The following is a 17,306-nucleotide window of genomic DNA, read 5'->3' on the forward strand; positions in this document are numbered from 1 at the left end:
TCATGCAGGACAAATCCCCGGTGGGGATTCACAGAGGGCTTAACACACTCTGCCATTATGATGACATCATCTCACATAAAGCAGCCCTTCTGGATGCTTGATAGATGACAGGGTCTTTTTTCTTTTTTAAGTGCTGCTCACAGCACTGCATTTAACCGTGGGACTACAAGGAGCCACTGTTCCTATCACACTTTCCACCCTTCATTTTCTCCCTGCACGGTCAGGCTAGTCCCACACTCCAATCAAAATGAAATTATTTCAAAATCCATACCCAATTGATTGCTCTTGCCAAAAGAAAGTAGGTAACAATACATAGCCATCGACTTTCAGTTCTGGCCAGTGTTGAGATTTATTGTCTCTAGGCAAATATTGAGCTGGGTGAAGTTTCGGTCGGTTATGTCTTTCTCAGTCAATAAGTAAGTGTTGACTTTGGGAGGAGCCAACGGCCACAATCAAGCATTTGTGTAGACCGATGCCTTTAAAGACTGAAAGTGACGTAGAGCCACGCGACCTAGTTCAAAACTTTCCAGGACCTGTGGGTTTTCAAGAAAAGACTTCAAGATGTACGGTAAAACTTATAAACCAGGTTGCTGAAGGATGTTCCTGAATGTCATACAGGTAGAACAAGCAACCTCCTCGCTCTGAAGGATGGCCAAGAAAGAAAAGGTCTCCATCTCCGGAAACCATTATATGCGGTTATACATCATGATAATATTAATTACATAATCATTGCAAATGGCCCTTTAGGACGTCGTCCTCTGACCCTGAGGGCTGCTTCGTGCAAGGCTGTCGAGTGGTAATTAGTAGTTTCTCTGGATCTGTTAAGTGGAGGGGGTGGGAGGCGGAAACTTACCACGAAAACTGATGTCTTCCAGTGGGCAGGGGGCCTTGAGAGATGCTATCAAATCCATTACACCAGCTGGGTTTCACAGGTTCGTTGCAGACTGCGAGACTATCACTCAGCTAAGCATATTTGTTCTTTGAAACTTAAGCATACTGTTTCAAGTCCTAAAATTGCCTTAAACTATTCTCTTCAAGTTCTGAAGGAAGGAGGGGAAAGGGGGCATATCGCTAAGACGTGCGGAGATTCTCAGTGGAGTCCAAATGTACCCTGTGTTAGTCAGGCTAGGCTAGACTCTACGGCAGTAACAAATACATCCCCCAACCCAAGCGACTTTGTTCAACTGTTTATCTCTCAGTCTGATGTGATCTAAGTGACTTTCCTTGGTAGGCGCCTCCATGCAGGGACTTGGGGATAAACCGTCTTCCTTGCTTGTGTTCCTACCATGTTGAGGGTTTAGCTGAGCTCCTCCACGGTATTGCTGTCTTGCCATCCATCTTATTTGGCCAAGTGACCTGCAGGAAACTTATCCTGTCACTAGCCCTTCCTGTAAGCACACGCCCTAGACAGTAGCCCCAGTGTCACAAACACACGTAAGTTTCTGTTGTGAATGATCAGCGGTCTCCCTACCTCCCAGCCCCTGCATGCCTTACACTTACTAAAACCCCACTCTTTTGATTTGAGTTGACCGATGGGGGTCTGGCTGGGGAACCCCAAAGCACTCCACCTGTGGGCCCTCATGAAGGAATGTTCCCCAGGTCCTGTTGCTCTTTTCTGTCTGCCCTTGGTCTTGACCTCCCTATCTGGCCCCCAAGGTGTGCCGTGTACTTCCTTCAGCAACTGCGAATGATAAACATCTCTATTTCAGTTTCTCTTATGATCTGTGGTCGAACCGCGGCTCCCCATCCAGCACTCTGTGCTCCAGCTAACACATGTTAATTTAACCAAGTCACAACGTGCCTTTCCAAACAAATGGCCTCCAAGGTAGTCATGGAAGGCAAAACGAGAACCGGTGGATCATCCAGGACTTTTTGAAGGACCAGGCTGGAAGGGACTTAGGTCACTTCTTTCTATATCCTCCTGGGCAGAACTTAGTCCAGTGGCAACCCCTTCCCCAACTTAGTTGTGAATGAAGAGGCTTAACGACAACGGAGCTAGGGACATGTGGTCTTCCTGTGTGCTTGAGGAGAAATGGTATGGTGAACACAGAGCGTTGTCTCTGCCACAGTCTTTTCAAAGGGAAGCTAGCCTCCAGTGGGGCAGGTGGTACGCTGCTGATGCCCGGCTCTTAGCCCCTTGGCCCACCTCCATGTTCATCAGCAGGTGCAGCGGCACTGCCCGTGCACACTGAGGGCTCCATACTGCACCTGCCCTTGTGTCGCTTCTCTGTCCTGAGACTCTGTCAGCCCAAGCACAGGGCAGACCCCAAGTGTCCAGAATTTAATGCCCCCGGGGCATTCTTAGCCAAAGGGTTAGGAATTGGTGGATAAAGACTCCAACTTCCTTGGCCTCCCCAGACACAATTGCAAGATGTACACTCCACAGTTCTATGGTGAGGCCAAGGTGCAGAGTCCTCCCGTGGTAGCTCACTCACCAGCTTGCCCTGTATTGCGTGTCTCACTTTCTCCACTGGCTCACTTGTTCATCCTGGCATCACTCCCCAAACCCCTTCACTCTCAAGTCCTCGTCCCAGCGTCTGCTTCCAGGAGAATCCAAACTCAGGACGGATGGAAAGAACTTAAAAAGCCAATTGAAAGTGTAATCTTATGGGGAAGAGCCTCCCAAGTGGATTCGTGCAGGTCTCTCTTCATTGTGTTTCTCTTTGTCACTGGAAGCACATGGTGCAGGGAGCAGGGACTTCAGTGGGAAGGCTGGGATGGAAAGGCCGGGGGAGCTGCTCATCAGGGATCATGCGTACAGGGTGGGAGTGTGAAGTGCTCTGGGCATATCACGTGATTAAAGGCTCCCGATGCGGAGGGGACCCTAATGGTGAGCTTTGGTGAGTGCCGCTAGTGTGGCACACCATTCAGGGGCTTTTCCAAAATGCAAACGTTTTGCCCAAAGTTCCAAACCTGCAAGATAGGAATGAAAACTCCAGCTTCCTCTACCTGGCACATATGGCCCTTCACGACCCAGTCTCTGCTTACGTGTCCTTCCCTGTAGCATCCGGTCACACCACCTGCTGGTCCCGCAGCCTTCCAAGCAGACTCTGTTCTCCCACTAGGGATGTTTGTATTTTCTTCAAGAAACAATTTCTTCAAGACTAAGTTCAATCTAATGTCTTCTATGAAGCTTTCCCCGACTTCTCCAGAAAGACTTTCATTATTTATTCATTCAACAAATATTCGTTAAGTGCCTGCAATGATGCCAGATGCTGTTCAGTATAGAGGATATAGTAGGGAAAAAACTGACAAATATCCCTGCCCTTGTGAGGTTTGCATGATGGTGTGGGGAATTAGAAAGAAGCAGCCGTCTTTTCCTGGCCTTTAAGCCCCTCTCCGGCAATGGCCACGGCTTTCCAGCTATTTATTCCCAGTGTCTAGCAGAGTGCTCGATACAGCCACTTCCCGAATGTGTTCTCAGGGCTGGGAGATGGTCACAGAACAGCTAAGCAGCAATAACAGTTGTATTTAGTAGGAAACAATATTCATACCTTGTTGCCTAGATTTCCTTTAAACCAGGCTCTATATTTTATTTTTTGTTTATTCATTTCTTAGGAAAAGCTGTTAACCTATTTAAAGTTATTTTATTAAGAAGAGATTTTAAAATTAAGAAGTGTGCTGCACAACACTGTGCATGTACTTCATGCCCTGAATTGCACACTTTAAAATGGTTAAGACGGTCAGTTTTAGGCTCTGTGTATTTTACCATAATAAAAGAAAGCAAAAATGAGACTCTACATTTCATTTCACAGAGAGACACCCACTATGGACCAGGCACTGCTCTTGGTTTGGGAAATGGAAAGACAAGTAAGATGTGGTCCCCATCCTCGAGGGACTCCCCAGTGCACCTGCAGGGAACAGTTGCATGAGCCATAGGGATGATCAAGAATGTTCGACATCACCCAAGTCACCGGTGACAGCCACTGGGTTTGGAGACGCGGTGAGTGCTCAGAACGCCATAGAGGAATTAATCAGTCTTTTAGGGCTAACTTCGTGTTTTCAAAAATGCCAAGTGATGGAAACGTGACGGAACGTTCCTAAGGGCAGGTTTCCAAGATATCAGTTCAACGGTTAACTGAAGCACTAGCCCCGTGTATTCCCACGTGGCAAAGCCACTTGAGAGTAAAGCACATCTTGAAGCCGTCGGACACCGCCCTGGGAGGCACAGACAAATTGCACTTGTCAGGAATATTTAGAAAAGGGGCAGCTATTTTTGAGAAAATTGTCAGACTGACATTCGGTTGAGAGAGATGGGGCATGGACGGCAGTCAAGGAGTCACACCGACTCTTGGCTGGAGGCCAAGGAAGGGCTCTCATCCACCAGCTGCATTTCTCTGCTTCTTAGCAACGCAGCTAGCAGCTGAGCGCGCTGCAGCGGCCGCGGTCTGGAGTCCTCCCACAGAGAGGGGTGCGCGCGGAGTGATGGGAGCAGGGCACTCCCGAGTTAGTGCCCAGCCAAGAAGAGAAAACCAGATGCATATCAGCGCCCTGTGGAGAATGAGCCTTGTCCGGGGGGTGAGGTGGCTGAGAAAGGGCACATTTGGGAGATTACAAAGGATGCTTTTAACAGAAGACAGATATATCATAATTGTCTGAGTCCTGTATTCGATTTTTGTTCCCAAACCCAAGAGATACTGGTGGTGCCCTTTTGATCGGCCCAGTGATGCTTCTATTTTTTTGTTTGTTTGTTTGCTTGTTCACAGTAAAGAGAGAATATCAGTGAAGGTAGTTCACTGTGTGGAAGAACGGGAAGGGCTCCGAGAGTGAACGTGGGACATTTAGTGCAATGTCTGCTTCTGTTTCTGTGTTCCTTTTGGATGACACTAGGTGACTTGTCTCCTTTGGGGATGGTTTTTCTTCAGGCTGATTCTTACAGTTGGAGGGGGAGGAAATCTCCTTGATAATGTGTTTAACTGAAGTCATTTTAACTTACATCCTTTGAACTTCCATTTCTATAAGAGGGGCAGACTTGTTTCTTTGAAGTCTTCTGGTATCTCCCCACATTAGCGGGATGGTGGCTTAGGGCAACTACCTTAACTTGCCAGGGCCTCAGTTTCTGTATCTGTAAAATGGACCAGTTGGACCCGTTGATTTCCTGGGTGACTCTGGCTTTGCCTCTCAGTGATTAGTTCTATATAGATAATCCCAATTATATACCCAACTGGTGACTTGTGTCTATAATTATATTAATGAAGCCCCAGAGGCTGAGACAGATAGTGAGAACACCAACTGTGGGATCACTTGGAACCAGGAAGATAATGATATGTTGTATGGACGTGTTTTGTACACACACATCAACTCTGAAATTTGCTCAAGTCCTAAGAGGGTTAATGAAGCTCCAAGTTGCTAATGTTGATAACTAGGAGAAGCACAAGAATACTAAACATTTCCAGTTTTGAAACAAATACTTTGGATTTTATGATCGTTAGCACTTTCTCTTTCATTGTTTTCTCCTTCTATATTTATCACTTCAACAAACATTGACTGAGCCACTTCCATGTGTCAGGCACCGGTCGAGGTCTTGGGAATAGTGTGGTGAACAAGGCAGACAAAAATCCTCGACCTCATGGAGATTACATCAGAGCCGGGGAGAGAGTTGTGGAATGAGTTTCAACTACTCATAACTGTCCTAACAGCAATAACAAAAAAGGGCATAAAATAGAATAAATTGGAACGAGTGACTTCGATGAAGGAGATGAACAATAAACTCGCGGGTCAAGGAGGGCCTCCCTGAGGAGGCACCCTTCGAGCTGAGCTCTCCATGAGGGAAATACATCTAGGCAGAGGGCATTGGCAAGGTCAACGGTTCCAGGAATCAGGTGGGACATAGATGGTGCCTCAAGGTACACTCGAAAAGGCTGAGGCTCAAATGGATTTTCTGAGTCCTTGCTCCTTGTCCTTCAAACGGAACCACGTTGGGTAGGATCAGTGCAGAGGTCTGACCGGCAACAAACACTTATGGAGAGTTTGTTACACAGTAGGCTCTCTTTTCTGGGAGACAGCAGAACACCACAAACAAAATCCCTGCTAGTATGGAGCTCGTGTTGCTAACACTCAAGGGCCACGCACGTGGGACCAAGCTTTCCATGTGAGTTTGTCTTGGGATCGTCCAGCTAACATAGGCGAGGAGGGTGAACCATAGGGCGGGCCGTTTGGGTTTCCTCGCCGCTGCCTCGCTGGGGGACTAGGAGTTAACTGACGAATCTCTGTGGGGCTCGATTTCTTCATCTGAAGTTGGCCTGTCTGGGAGTTAGACACTACCCAAAGCCTCACCCACTGAACAACGTGGAGATGTAGTTTGGGGTGGGGAGGAAGGTTTCAGGTGACTTGGGGCCTACTGAGGGCTTCTCAGTCATGGACATGGGGACGTTCAGAGCTGCCTGTTTTGCGTGTCCGTGGAGGCCACCGTTCCCCGTGCCATTCTGTGTAGGTAGCTCGTGGGCTATTTTGTGGCGGGCCCAAGCGAATGTTTTCCTCAACCTTTCTATCGGGATGCCTGGTTACTGCATAAAAGGGCCAGCCACAGGCATTCAGACGGTTGAGATGTGTGGAGACAAGTCTCCCTAAACAGAAGCCGTGAGTTTAATGAGTGGAATTAAAAATGCAAATGACGGGCACGATTGCCGGGTAATTACATGATCAGAGCAGCTCTCAGACAGGGGCTCCAATGGCCTGTTTGTGGATCCGTGTCCTGTTTATGTCTAGGCAACTAGCTTGAGGCCTCCCCTTGCCTCGGGCTTGCGGTGTGGGGGACCCACTCACCACCTACCTCCTTCCCAGGGGGCTGCGGGGACTAATGAGGGAGCCTTTGAGAGTCACTGATGAAAGGCGCTGTAAAAGTACAAAGTCTCATTACGCTCTTATGAAACCACATTTCGGCATCTGTTACCCACCAACTCCAGAGTGAAACTCGACAGCTTTTCAGCCCATTTGTCAAGGGCCGGCACTTCCCCTTTCGGCACAGGTGAAACAACAATAAATAGAAATTGAATGTGTATCCCAGGTATTTTAATAAAGTCGATAAAACACAGTTGCGCCGGCCCCTTCGGCTCTTGCCAACCCTCGCTTATAAACAGAAACCCCCGTGGGGATATTCACTGACTGGGGTGGGTGCATGCAACGTGCAAGCTCAGAGCCCGGCTCGCTATTTCATTTGGAGGAAAGTGCTTGGTGGATGCGCTTGGGTTGCCATGGCGACCGAGGGACAATGCTCTTGGGCGTGCAGACCCCATGTTTGCAGCATTATGCTTCAGAAGGGGGATTTAGAGATGCAGAACAAAACATAATAAAGAAGCGTCAAACCTAATAAGACTAGGGACTGAAAGAAAGCCAGGGACTTCTGTTTAGACACCACAGCGTTCTCGCGTTGTGGGTCTGGGAACCGGTCCAAGACTGAAGCTTGTTCATTATACCTCCCAGGCCGCAGGCATTCAGAAGGGCTCTCTGCATTGAAATTGCAACTTTTTCTCACCTGGCTGCAAAGAGAACCCACTGAGTTTAGAACAGTACACGAAGGAAGAGATTTTCTCATTTAAACAACATCCTTTTGTACCTGGTCGATAAGATAGAAGGGAAAAAAAAAAAAAAGCCCAGCTTGAATATTGAGCAAGTTGCCAAAATTCAGCTCAGAACAACCCATGGTGTCTTTATCGGGTAACATAAATATCATTCTTGGATATAGCCTCATTAATCAAAGCCACAAGTGCTCCAAGAGTTCTGACGGAAAGGAAGTAGCGAAAGGTGGCTTTCATCATTTACATAATTAAAAAAAATCCTGGATTCTTGTCCCTGGTTTGATGCCTCTGGGTTATGGACAGCTGACACCTGCTTTCTGGGTGCACATTGTTTCTTCCTGCAACTTCTCTTTTTCTTATCAAGGAGTGGGCCCCACATTGCCTTGTAGGGAAGGGAGGGTTAACACAAAACACAACAGAGCAGCTGGAATGGAAAGTACATTAGTCAAGGAACCACATAGGTAGAGAAAAGAGATTAGGAATCAGGACACCCGATTTCTAGTCCCTTTACAGTCTTTGATTTGGTGAGGACAACTTTGGTCAAGTCATAGGACCTCAGAGCCTTGGTGTCACTCATCACACGAGGCTGGGAGGCTAAGTCTACTCACCGGCAAGTTCTCTGATGAGCACTGTTACTCTTTGTCTCACATCGCACACCGTCAGCACCATCTAACTGCTTCTTGAATGGTTGAATTCCCAAGATTATGCCCACTTTCCGTAAGATGCTTGCCCAGAGTTGACCAACAGAAGTCATTTGGCACCGTCCTGTTTGGGTGGGCAGTGAATGACGTTTCCTACATCATCTGAAGCGGCTTCACAGGCTTCTCAGAGCAGATGCAATTGGAGACAACTCAGGTTTGACCTTAGAACCTTAAAACCAATATTTAAATATTGAATTCCATCTTGGAGACCCTGCCCCCCCCCCCATTCGTGTAACAGATTACTGATGGAGCTCAGGCAGGGGGAAATCGGGGTTTTAGGAGTAGACTTCAAGTTATTCCTTCAGCAGGACCNTCCCAATGTTTTGATTCTGGAAGCCTTCTTACTGTAGCTCTGCCTCTAGTATTTGCTGATTGAGAAAGTCTACAAAGTGGTAGGTTGCGTTCATGCTCGTGATTATTTATTCCCTCTCATAAGAGGCTTATCCATTCCTGCCCTTCCTGGGCCTCCCGCGAGGGCTGTGGACATTGGCACTCCATGGTTGGGCCAGAAGTGACTGCGTAACATGGCTAGGTCTCTTGCACCTTGTCAGGGTCAGGGGCTGCTCCTTCAGCCCAACTCTCAGAATGAGGAGACGCATGGAACAGAGCAGAGCTCAGCCTTGACCAACCTGCAGCCTGTGTGTAGTCCGAGTAGAAATACATGTTGGTTGTTGGAAGCCACTGAAATTTGGGGGTTGTTTGTTACCATAGTAACCAATTCTGTAAGTCAGTCATACTTTCATCTTTCCAAGTGTTTGGACCATGCTTGATGTCCCACCTGAATTAGATTCCTTGCCATAGTTTGTCTGTATTCTTTGCCATAATTGGGTCCCTGACTCCCTGGTTTGGGAATATCCATTCTAGGGCAATTATCCTCCTTCAGATTTGTGGCAATTTGGAAGGAGAATGGGTCTTTGAGGCAGTGGATGTGGGTTTGGGTCCTGGCTCTCTCACATATTTCCTGTGTGAACTTGGACATGACCCTTGGCTTTTCTGAGCCCCTGTGTTCACTTAAAACTCTTACACACAGGGCTGTTTGGAGCATTAAATGACCAAGCCATGTAGATCTTTCTAATGTGAATTGTAGATGTTATTCTTGGAGTAAGTACCCCAAGGATAAAAGAGCCCCTAACACCTTCAATCCTCCTCCTGTCATCCCCATCTCCCTTTTCATGTACCCCCGAGCCACCAGCTGTGTGCTCCCACTCATCTGAGTCTGAAAGATGTCATTGACAAAACTCAAAGTCCTTATCAAAGGCATGGAGGCATTGGCAGCTCTGGCCGGAGCAGGGCAGACCTTTTGTTTGAGATGAAAGTTAATTCAGAATCTGACATTTAAAGGAAATACCCAACTTTGTATTACCCCCCCATGAAAGGTCCCAACAAGTTGACTAGTGTTGGCTTTCTCCTTCTCTGACCCCCTTCCCCCCTGGTTCCCCACTCCTTGGACACGAGTCTTCCAGTACCCAATGCAATGGAACTTACAGCAACTGAGTTAATTAGGACCGAGGGAAGCACCACAACCAGGCTACTTAAATTAGTCTATGTGCCTTCCATCCAGTGGGAGGCACCTGCCTACATGTGTCCAGCGGAGCTGCTGAAGGGAGGGTTCGGGGTTCCTGCCCTGACGTCAGCTCTCTGGGGTCAAGAGGTGAATCCTGCAGGGCTCAGATTCAGGGGAGAAGTTCTGCCTCATGAAAGTGATTTTAGTGAGGTCAGGAGGGTCCTGGGTATGTGTGTGTGTGGGATGTCGGGAGGTGGCTTTAAAATGACAAAAGGGAGGCGGGGACCAACCTTTGGCAATGCTGTGTTTCCAGAGCCTTCAGCACCATTCTGAGGCTTCTCATCTCAGTCTGCCTTGGCCCCCGTCGTAGGGCCCCATGCCTTCCTGCAGCCCCCGCTCCCCCACTTTCCACCATTATACCCCAATCTGTGAAATGGGGATAAAATCGCCTGGAGGTTGAGGGAGCCCTGGCCACCTGCTGGCACTGCGTTGAGCACTTTCCATGCACAGGTTGAACCCCAAGAAATGGCCAGTATTTGCCCATTTTTGACCTGCATCAGCAGTATTGTCATAGAGTACCATCACATCTCATTTCTCCGCCATCTTGGGAAGTATAATGACATCTCCACTTTTCAGATGAAGAAATTGAGACATTGAGTCACTGGCTCTAAATTGTACATTAGTAAACCACAGAGTGAGGATGTCTGTGCAGCGTCCTGACTCCAGGCCCATCCCAGAACCATCACACTCTGCTGATAAACCCATTTATATTAATATCTAATTGATTAGTAACAGCTTCCAATGTCACCCCCTCTGCAGGACTGGGCTGGTTCATTAGGGAGTTGCTCTAATGCTGGCCCTGGGAGCTATTGGAAGCAAGGGGTACTTTTTGCAACCAGCTTGAACTTCCCAGGATATCTCTGATTTGGTTTTCCAGGGTCTGCCTGGTCCAGCTGGTCCATGAGACATGCTGGAAAGGGTGTGTGTGTGGGGGGGGGGGCAGGATGGAAAGGCTAATGCAGAAACTCATTTCCTTTAAAACATTTACTGTTTTTCTGATTGAAGGAGTAATACTCATTCAGTGTAGAAAATGAAGAAAATGTAAAAATAAAATAAAATAAAGCAAAAATGCCCAGCAGTCTTCACCTAGAGACCGTTTCAATGTCTATGATCATTGTGTATCTTGCTCTTCTCGCTCTCCTTCTCTCTCTACAGGCATATATACATTTTGGAGCGGGGCATCTATTGTGAACCTTATTTTCCTTATTTATTCTCTATTTTATTCCAGCAAAGATTTAACATGGTTGACGAGGACACATAAAATGTGACATTATAGCACAAATTAAAAGTGGGGTTGGGTTAAGAAAGAAAAATCCATACCATCACCTATTCAGATTTATATTTTTTACAGCTTTATTGAGATGTAATTGACATAATATCATGTACAACACATTGATCTGATACATTTATATACTGCAAAATGATGACCACCATAGCATTAGCTAACAGCTCTGTCATGTTACATAATTACGACTTCTTTTTTGCGGTGAGAACATTTAAGATCTGCTCTCTTAGCAACATTCAGGTATATAATATAGTATATCATATGGTGTGGATTCAAGTACATAATGCAGATTTGTGTTTTTTAAAGAAAATTTTTGCTAGGTAAGCTTGCTTGCCTATTTATTTATTTATTTATTTATTTATTTATTTATTTATTTAAAGTAATCTCGGCACCCAACATGGGGCTCAAACTCATGACTCTGAGATCAAGAGTCACATGCCCTATCGACTGAGCCAGCCAGGCGCCCCCAGATCTGCATTTTAAAAATTTTAACATAGCACCAGGAATATGTACCTAGCCATTAAATATTCCACAGCATCATTTAAAAATGTAGTCCGTTTAAAGTAAGTAAAACATATTAATACAGAAAAGTGCACAGAATAGAAGCAAATGGTTTGATACAGCTTCATTCTTAATGACTCTATGCCATTCCACTGATTGGTGACACGGCTCTTTACTTGATCAGTTCACTCCCACTGTCCCTTTAGTCTGTTTCCAAAATTTCCGTATTGTAAATAAAGCTGCAAAGAAGGTACATTTCTGGGTGGTTTTCAGTAACACCAGGAGCCATGGAGGCATCACTAGGTCTGAATCTGTCCTTGAAATGAATACCATCTTCTGGGGCATGAATCCAGTGGTTGTCCCAACTCCTTTCTGCCCAAGTATGAACACTTTTTATCCTCAGCCACGTCAGCCACTTCCCATCTCTGTCTCATTTCCTGCAGGACGCCCAGTGGCTCTGCCAGCTCCTGTCCCTGTCATGACGCCCTCTGTTGGGTGTGCGGTGGGGACTGCTACAGGTGACCCTCTCTGTTGGATGTGGTTGAGAAACAGAGTCAGACATTTGCAGCAGGTGAATGATGTTGGCGAGGAAAATCGCCAGGCCTTTCCTTAATTCTGGTTGATCCTCACCAAATTTTCTAAAACGAAGACGCTTCGGATTCCTCTTTCTTAATTGCAGAAAAGAAAAGTGTGTCCATGGTAGTAAAAAAGCAACGGGACTCCAAAGATCTTCAGCTCCAGTAACTGAGTGACCCACAAGATGGCGCTGTTCCTCCATCGCAAAGGGCTTGGGCGGCTTCTGGCCGGAGGGGACCCCGATTTAGAGCTTGGTGAGGGGAGGTGGCCAGAGGTTGTGGGTGGGCAGGGGGCCATGTTTGTTTTTTCTGTCGTTCTCTTCCTTCTCAAAGCTTCTCCTCTTTCTCAGTGACTCCGCCCCTCGTAGCCTTGTCCTATCTGTGGCCCCATCTCTTTGTTCTATGCGCCTCTCCCTCCTTCCCGTGGCTTTCTTTCCCCTTTCATCCTTATGTGGCTATAATAAATATATTACATCATTATACAAACACATTATTATAAAAATAGTATGTTCTTGTTTGTGTACTTAATGCAAGTTTAGGTGCCTTTCTAAAATTTAAAAAGTAGGAAAATGGATCTTTTTGTATGCCTTATTTGTTTTTTTCTCTGTAAGCAGAAACACACAACCGAGATTAAGTTTTCCCCTCTTACGTGAGGCCCCTGGTTGCTTGTTATTTTTATATATTATTTGTGTGTGGGGGGGGCTCAGTGAAGCTGAGGAGAAAACCGATGAGAAATCGAAGCAATAGTCGTTAGGTTCTGGGTCTCTGATTAATTACAGTGAGGGCTGTGAGCACATCTGCATGTGGCTGGACGTAAGGCGTGAACTGATTCATAAATCACAGCTGGGATGCACGGAGCGAAGCCCGTGACTGTCTTCTCCCGCGGTCCCCGCCCTACAGGTGAGGAACACAGGCTCCGTGAGTGGGACGAACTTGGCCAGGGGGGCCTGGACGAGAACGTGTGCAGCCGGGATTTGGTGCCAGGTCTCAGCGGCTTCCGCACCTGTTTCCTGGGCGGCTCCCGTAACAAGCCGGGAGGCCGGGCCGCGGCTCAGACCTGGTGAGTGAGTCCGGCCCCGGGAGGCTGCGAATACCCTTCAGACTGGAGCGAAGCAAGGAAAAGGGTGGTTCTGACGCAGTTCGCACACCTGTGGTCGAGGCCTGGTTCAAGCAGGAAATCCTGATTTCCTGACCCAGCCTGTTCCCTGCCTCCTCCTCCTTTCCTGGGAATGGGGGAGGGATTGCATCTCCTGTGCGGATCAGAGAGGGCTAGGAAGCTGTAAACAACCAGCGCCCCACACAAGGTTTGGGGTCACTCCTGTGGGATGTTAAGGCCCAAGAGGACCCAGGTGAGTCCAAGCCTTTGAGTCCTTTCGGAGGCCACGCAGCAGAGGGAATCCAGGAGATGCCTGTGTTGGCGCTAAGAGAGCTGTTCTCGGTACCAGCGCCCTTCCTGTGAGCCGCAGGGCATGGGGCGCCCAGCATGGAACTGGGTGCTGGGAGACAGGGTGGGCGGGGAATCGCCCCACGTGACCCCAAGCATTGTCTGTGGGGCAGGACTTAGGAAGGAGGACCAAGCTACTAAACAGTGGACCCGTCGATGGAAAAGCCCCTCCCAGGGCACCCCACTAAGGTCCTTGATGTGTATAGCAAGGCGTGAGAAAGGAGACTTGCCCCCCTCACCTCTGGTCCAGCACTTGGCATCTTAAGCTCTATTTCATTGAAATGAGAGTTCTTGTCCTCCGTTCAAAGTGTTTCCGGCAACTTCAGGGGGCCCAGGAACTCTTTCCAGGGCACTTGAGATGGTGCGGTGGGGGCAGCTGCGTGACTTCACGCCTCTCCGCAAAGTAAGAATAGTGACCTGCTCACACAGGCAGTTTGTATCCACTGTAGAAAATTTGGAAAATACAGAAAAGCACAAAGAGGGAAATAAATTACAACTCTTTTCGGTTTAATATCTTGTATCCGTTTCTCCAAAACAGGGAGTGTAGCAAGAAGGCATTAAGCTAGGGGCGCCTGGGTAGTGCAGTCGTTAAGCGTCTGCCTTCGGCTCAGGGCGTGATCCCAGCGTTCTGGGATGGAGCCCCACATCAGGCTCCTCCGCTGGAAGCCTGCTTCTTCCTCTCCCACTCCCCCTGCTTGTGTTCCCTATCTGGCTGGCTGTCTCTCTGTCAAATAAATAAATACAATCTTAAAAAAAAAAAAAAAAGAAGGCATTAAGCTAAAGACGGTTCACATAACAGAAAAGCCTCCAACTCCTCTCCAGCTCAGGGCAGAACGGGGCTTGGAGCTCAGTCTCTCACTTGAGACAAGTCGCTCTGCCCACCAATGATATTTTCTGAGACTGAAAAAAAAAATTCTCTCATTGGCAAACGTTGTCACAGGGCACAGGGGCACAGAGATGGGAACATTCTTGTTTTGGCCACTACACTCTACATTTTCGTTTTGTTTTGTTACATTCCATTTGTTTCCAAAAATAATGTTTTCCTGCTTTGCTCTGTTTGATAAAGTACACTCACATTTGAAAAAAAATTTTTTTATAAGCCTTTTCATGACTTGTTGCATACATATTCCTCGGAATCCGTCTTCACAGAGAGAAGACCTCCTTCCAGACCACCTGGAATGCAAGCAGAGAAGGAAAGTGGGGCGTGAACTTGAGCCCCGCGCTGGAGTGGGGAGCTGCTTGGAGGGTGCAGGCCCCCGGGCAGCGGCTGGCAGCAGGATGCTAAGCAAAACCTTCCTGTCCTCTTAGTTATTGCCAAGAGTTGTTCGGCAGTTCTGAAAAATGGCTAAGTTCTTTCAAGGCACCATTTCAAAATATGTAAATCAAATTTGTTAACCAAGAGATTATTGTAGCTATTATCCCACTGCCCAGAGATGACTGCTCATAATATTTTAGTAAATCTGCAGCATCTTTGTTATATAGAATATTAAAGATTCCCCTCTGTTCTGGAGCCAGCTTCTTAAACTTTAAAATATGTTGTGAGGGGTGCCTGGGTGGCGCAGTCGTTAAGCGTCTGCCTTCGGCTCAGAGCGTGATCCCGGCGTTCTGGGATCGAGCCCCACATCAGGCTCTTCCGCTGGGAGCCTGCTTCTTCCTCTCCCACTCCCCCTGCTTGTGTTCCCTCTCTCGCTGGCTGTCTCTCTCTGTCAAATAAATAAATAAAATCTTAAAAAAAAAATAAAATATGTTGTGAGCCTTTTCTCATGGCATTCAATATGTCCTTATGATATAATTGCCAATGACTGCAGAGGATTCTATCATCACTTCTTTAAGTCCCATCGTTGGATATTTAGACGCCCCTCTCCCCCATTTTTGCTAATTATTCACAATGTTGCAGTTAACATACTTGGGTGTGTGTCTTGGCACATGTCCCTAATTACGTCCTTAGGTACATTCTTGTAAGGGAACGGATATGTATGCTTTGAAGGTAATTAATAGGAGTTGCCTTGATTTGCTTCAGGAAGTTTGCGTCGGTGTATAGTCCTATCATTGCAGGAGGGCGATGCAGGCAGGCTGAGAGCAAGAACCCAGGGGCGGGTCCCATGGGACCCTTGGCTCCCCGTAGGATAGAAATCAAACGGGAGCTAGAGGAAGTGGAAGCAGAGTTTATTGAATAGGGCGAGTGACAGAGAATAGCAGACAGCGTGTCTGGGAGTCTCGGGAAGGCAAGGGGCATGAGTCTCGTCATTGCTTAGGGCCAGGGGTTTATACTGGGAAAGGGTCTAGGGTATGTGTTCTGATCAAAGGAGAGTGTTGGTGAACACTAGGTGTTACTCCACAAATTGCCAAAGGTAGGGGGGTATCGATGCCGGCGCCAGCCCAGATTTGTTGGGAGCTAATGTCCTAGAACACGATCTGGCTCTTCTTAGGTGTTATCGGGTGTCTGGGGCCTAGAACGAAACTCAGAGAAGGATTCACTTTCCTGTTTCCTTCTCGAGGTGGGAACATGGCTTCTTCGGCTGATTCAGAGGCAAAATGTGGAACATGAGTAAGTGGGGCCAGGCACAAAATAGCAGAGAAGGACTCTTTCTAAAATGGAGTCCCGTCAGCCTTCCTACGTCAAAAGGACTTCTCACCAATACTAGGAGTTAGACGTGTATTAGTGTTGGTCAGTGGCTGTTGGATTAAAAAATAGTATCCCATTGATTCCGTTTTGATGTCTAGATTAAAATTGCATCATTTTAAAGTCATGTCTGCACCACTTTTAACCCATAGGGGGCACCATCCGCATGGCTAACGTTTATTGAACATTTACTTTGGGTCAAGCACTCGCTCTAAAATTGCATCATTTTTAAGTCATGTCTGCACCACTTTTAACCCATAGGGGGCACCATCCGCATGGCTAATGTTTATTGAACATTTACTTTGGGTCAAGCACTGGCTCGCACTTACTCTTCAGCTGGGTCTTGGAGGAGGCCTTGCAGAGATTGCCCTCTGTTACAGACGAAGTATAACGCAGCTCTGGCAAGTGGATCCTTGCTTGTCTGATACGGAAGTCCTGATCATACTCTTTTTAATTTTTTTGGCCTGCATCCAGTTTTGTTGGGTTTGATACTTCTTATTTTTTTTTAAAGACTTTATTTTATTTATTTGAGAGAGAGTGAGAGAGAGAGAGAGCATAAGAGAGGGAAGGGTCAGAGGGAGAAGCAAACTCCCCGCGGAGCAGGGAGCCCAACGTGGGAGTGGATCCCAGGACTCCGGGATCATGACCCAAGTCAAAGGCAGACGCTTAACTAACTGAGCCATCCAGGCGCCCTTGATTCTTATTCTTAACCACCTTACCTGCCTCCCTTCCTCCTAGAATTTGCCAGGCCAAACCTTGTGTCTTGTGTTGAGCTCAAATAATGTCCGCCTGAGAGGAGAGAGAGCTGAATGATAGACAAATGGAACCAGGTAGCAGAAACAAGATAGGGTGAGTATCTCTCTTGTCCCTTCTCAAGCATAGCTCGTGGCCATAATTAGCAAAGCGCAGTGTACGGGTGGAATTAGGCTGAGCCTCCCACGACTTGCTGCTGCAGGGTAAGGTGGGTGGGTGGGGCCGTGAGCAGGAGGAGGGTTCAGAACTCCTACATCTATTTCTAAATACTTTGTGTATTTGCTTGTATTTTAAATGGCATTTAAAATTCAAACTATTTTTTTCTCTGTTCTGGGTCTTAAGA

General features: G+C 47.3%; 1 long non-coding RNA gene across 1 annotated transcript in view; it reads left to right on the forward strand.

The window, feature by feature from the left end:
- The first annotated feature begins 3,766 nt into the window (after positions 1 to 3,766).
- Positions 3,767 to 17,306, forward strand: part of LOC121104401 — a 34,511-nt gene continuing 20,971 nt past the window's right edge. Inside the window, exons 1-2 of the long non-coding RNA XR_005836708.1 lie at positions 3,767 to 3,943; positions 16,949 to 17,059. This is a non-coding gene — a long non-coding RNA (uncharacterized LOC121104401). The remainder of the gene's footprint in view (positions 3,944 to 16,948; positions 17,060 to 17,306) is intronic.

Source organism: Ursus maritimus, unplaced genomic scaffold (assembly GCF_017311325.1).
Source record: "Ursus maritimus isolate PB19 unplaced genomic scaffold, ASM1731132v1 scaffold_1, whole genome shotgun sequence".
NCBI lineage: Eukaryota > Metazoa > Chordata > Mammalia > Carnivora > Ursidae > Ursus > Ursus maritimus.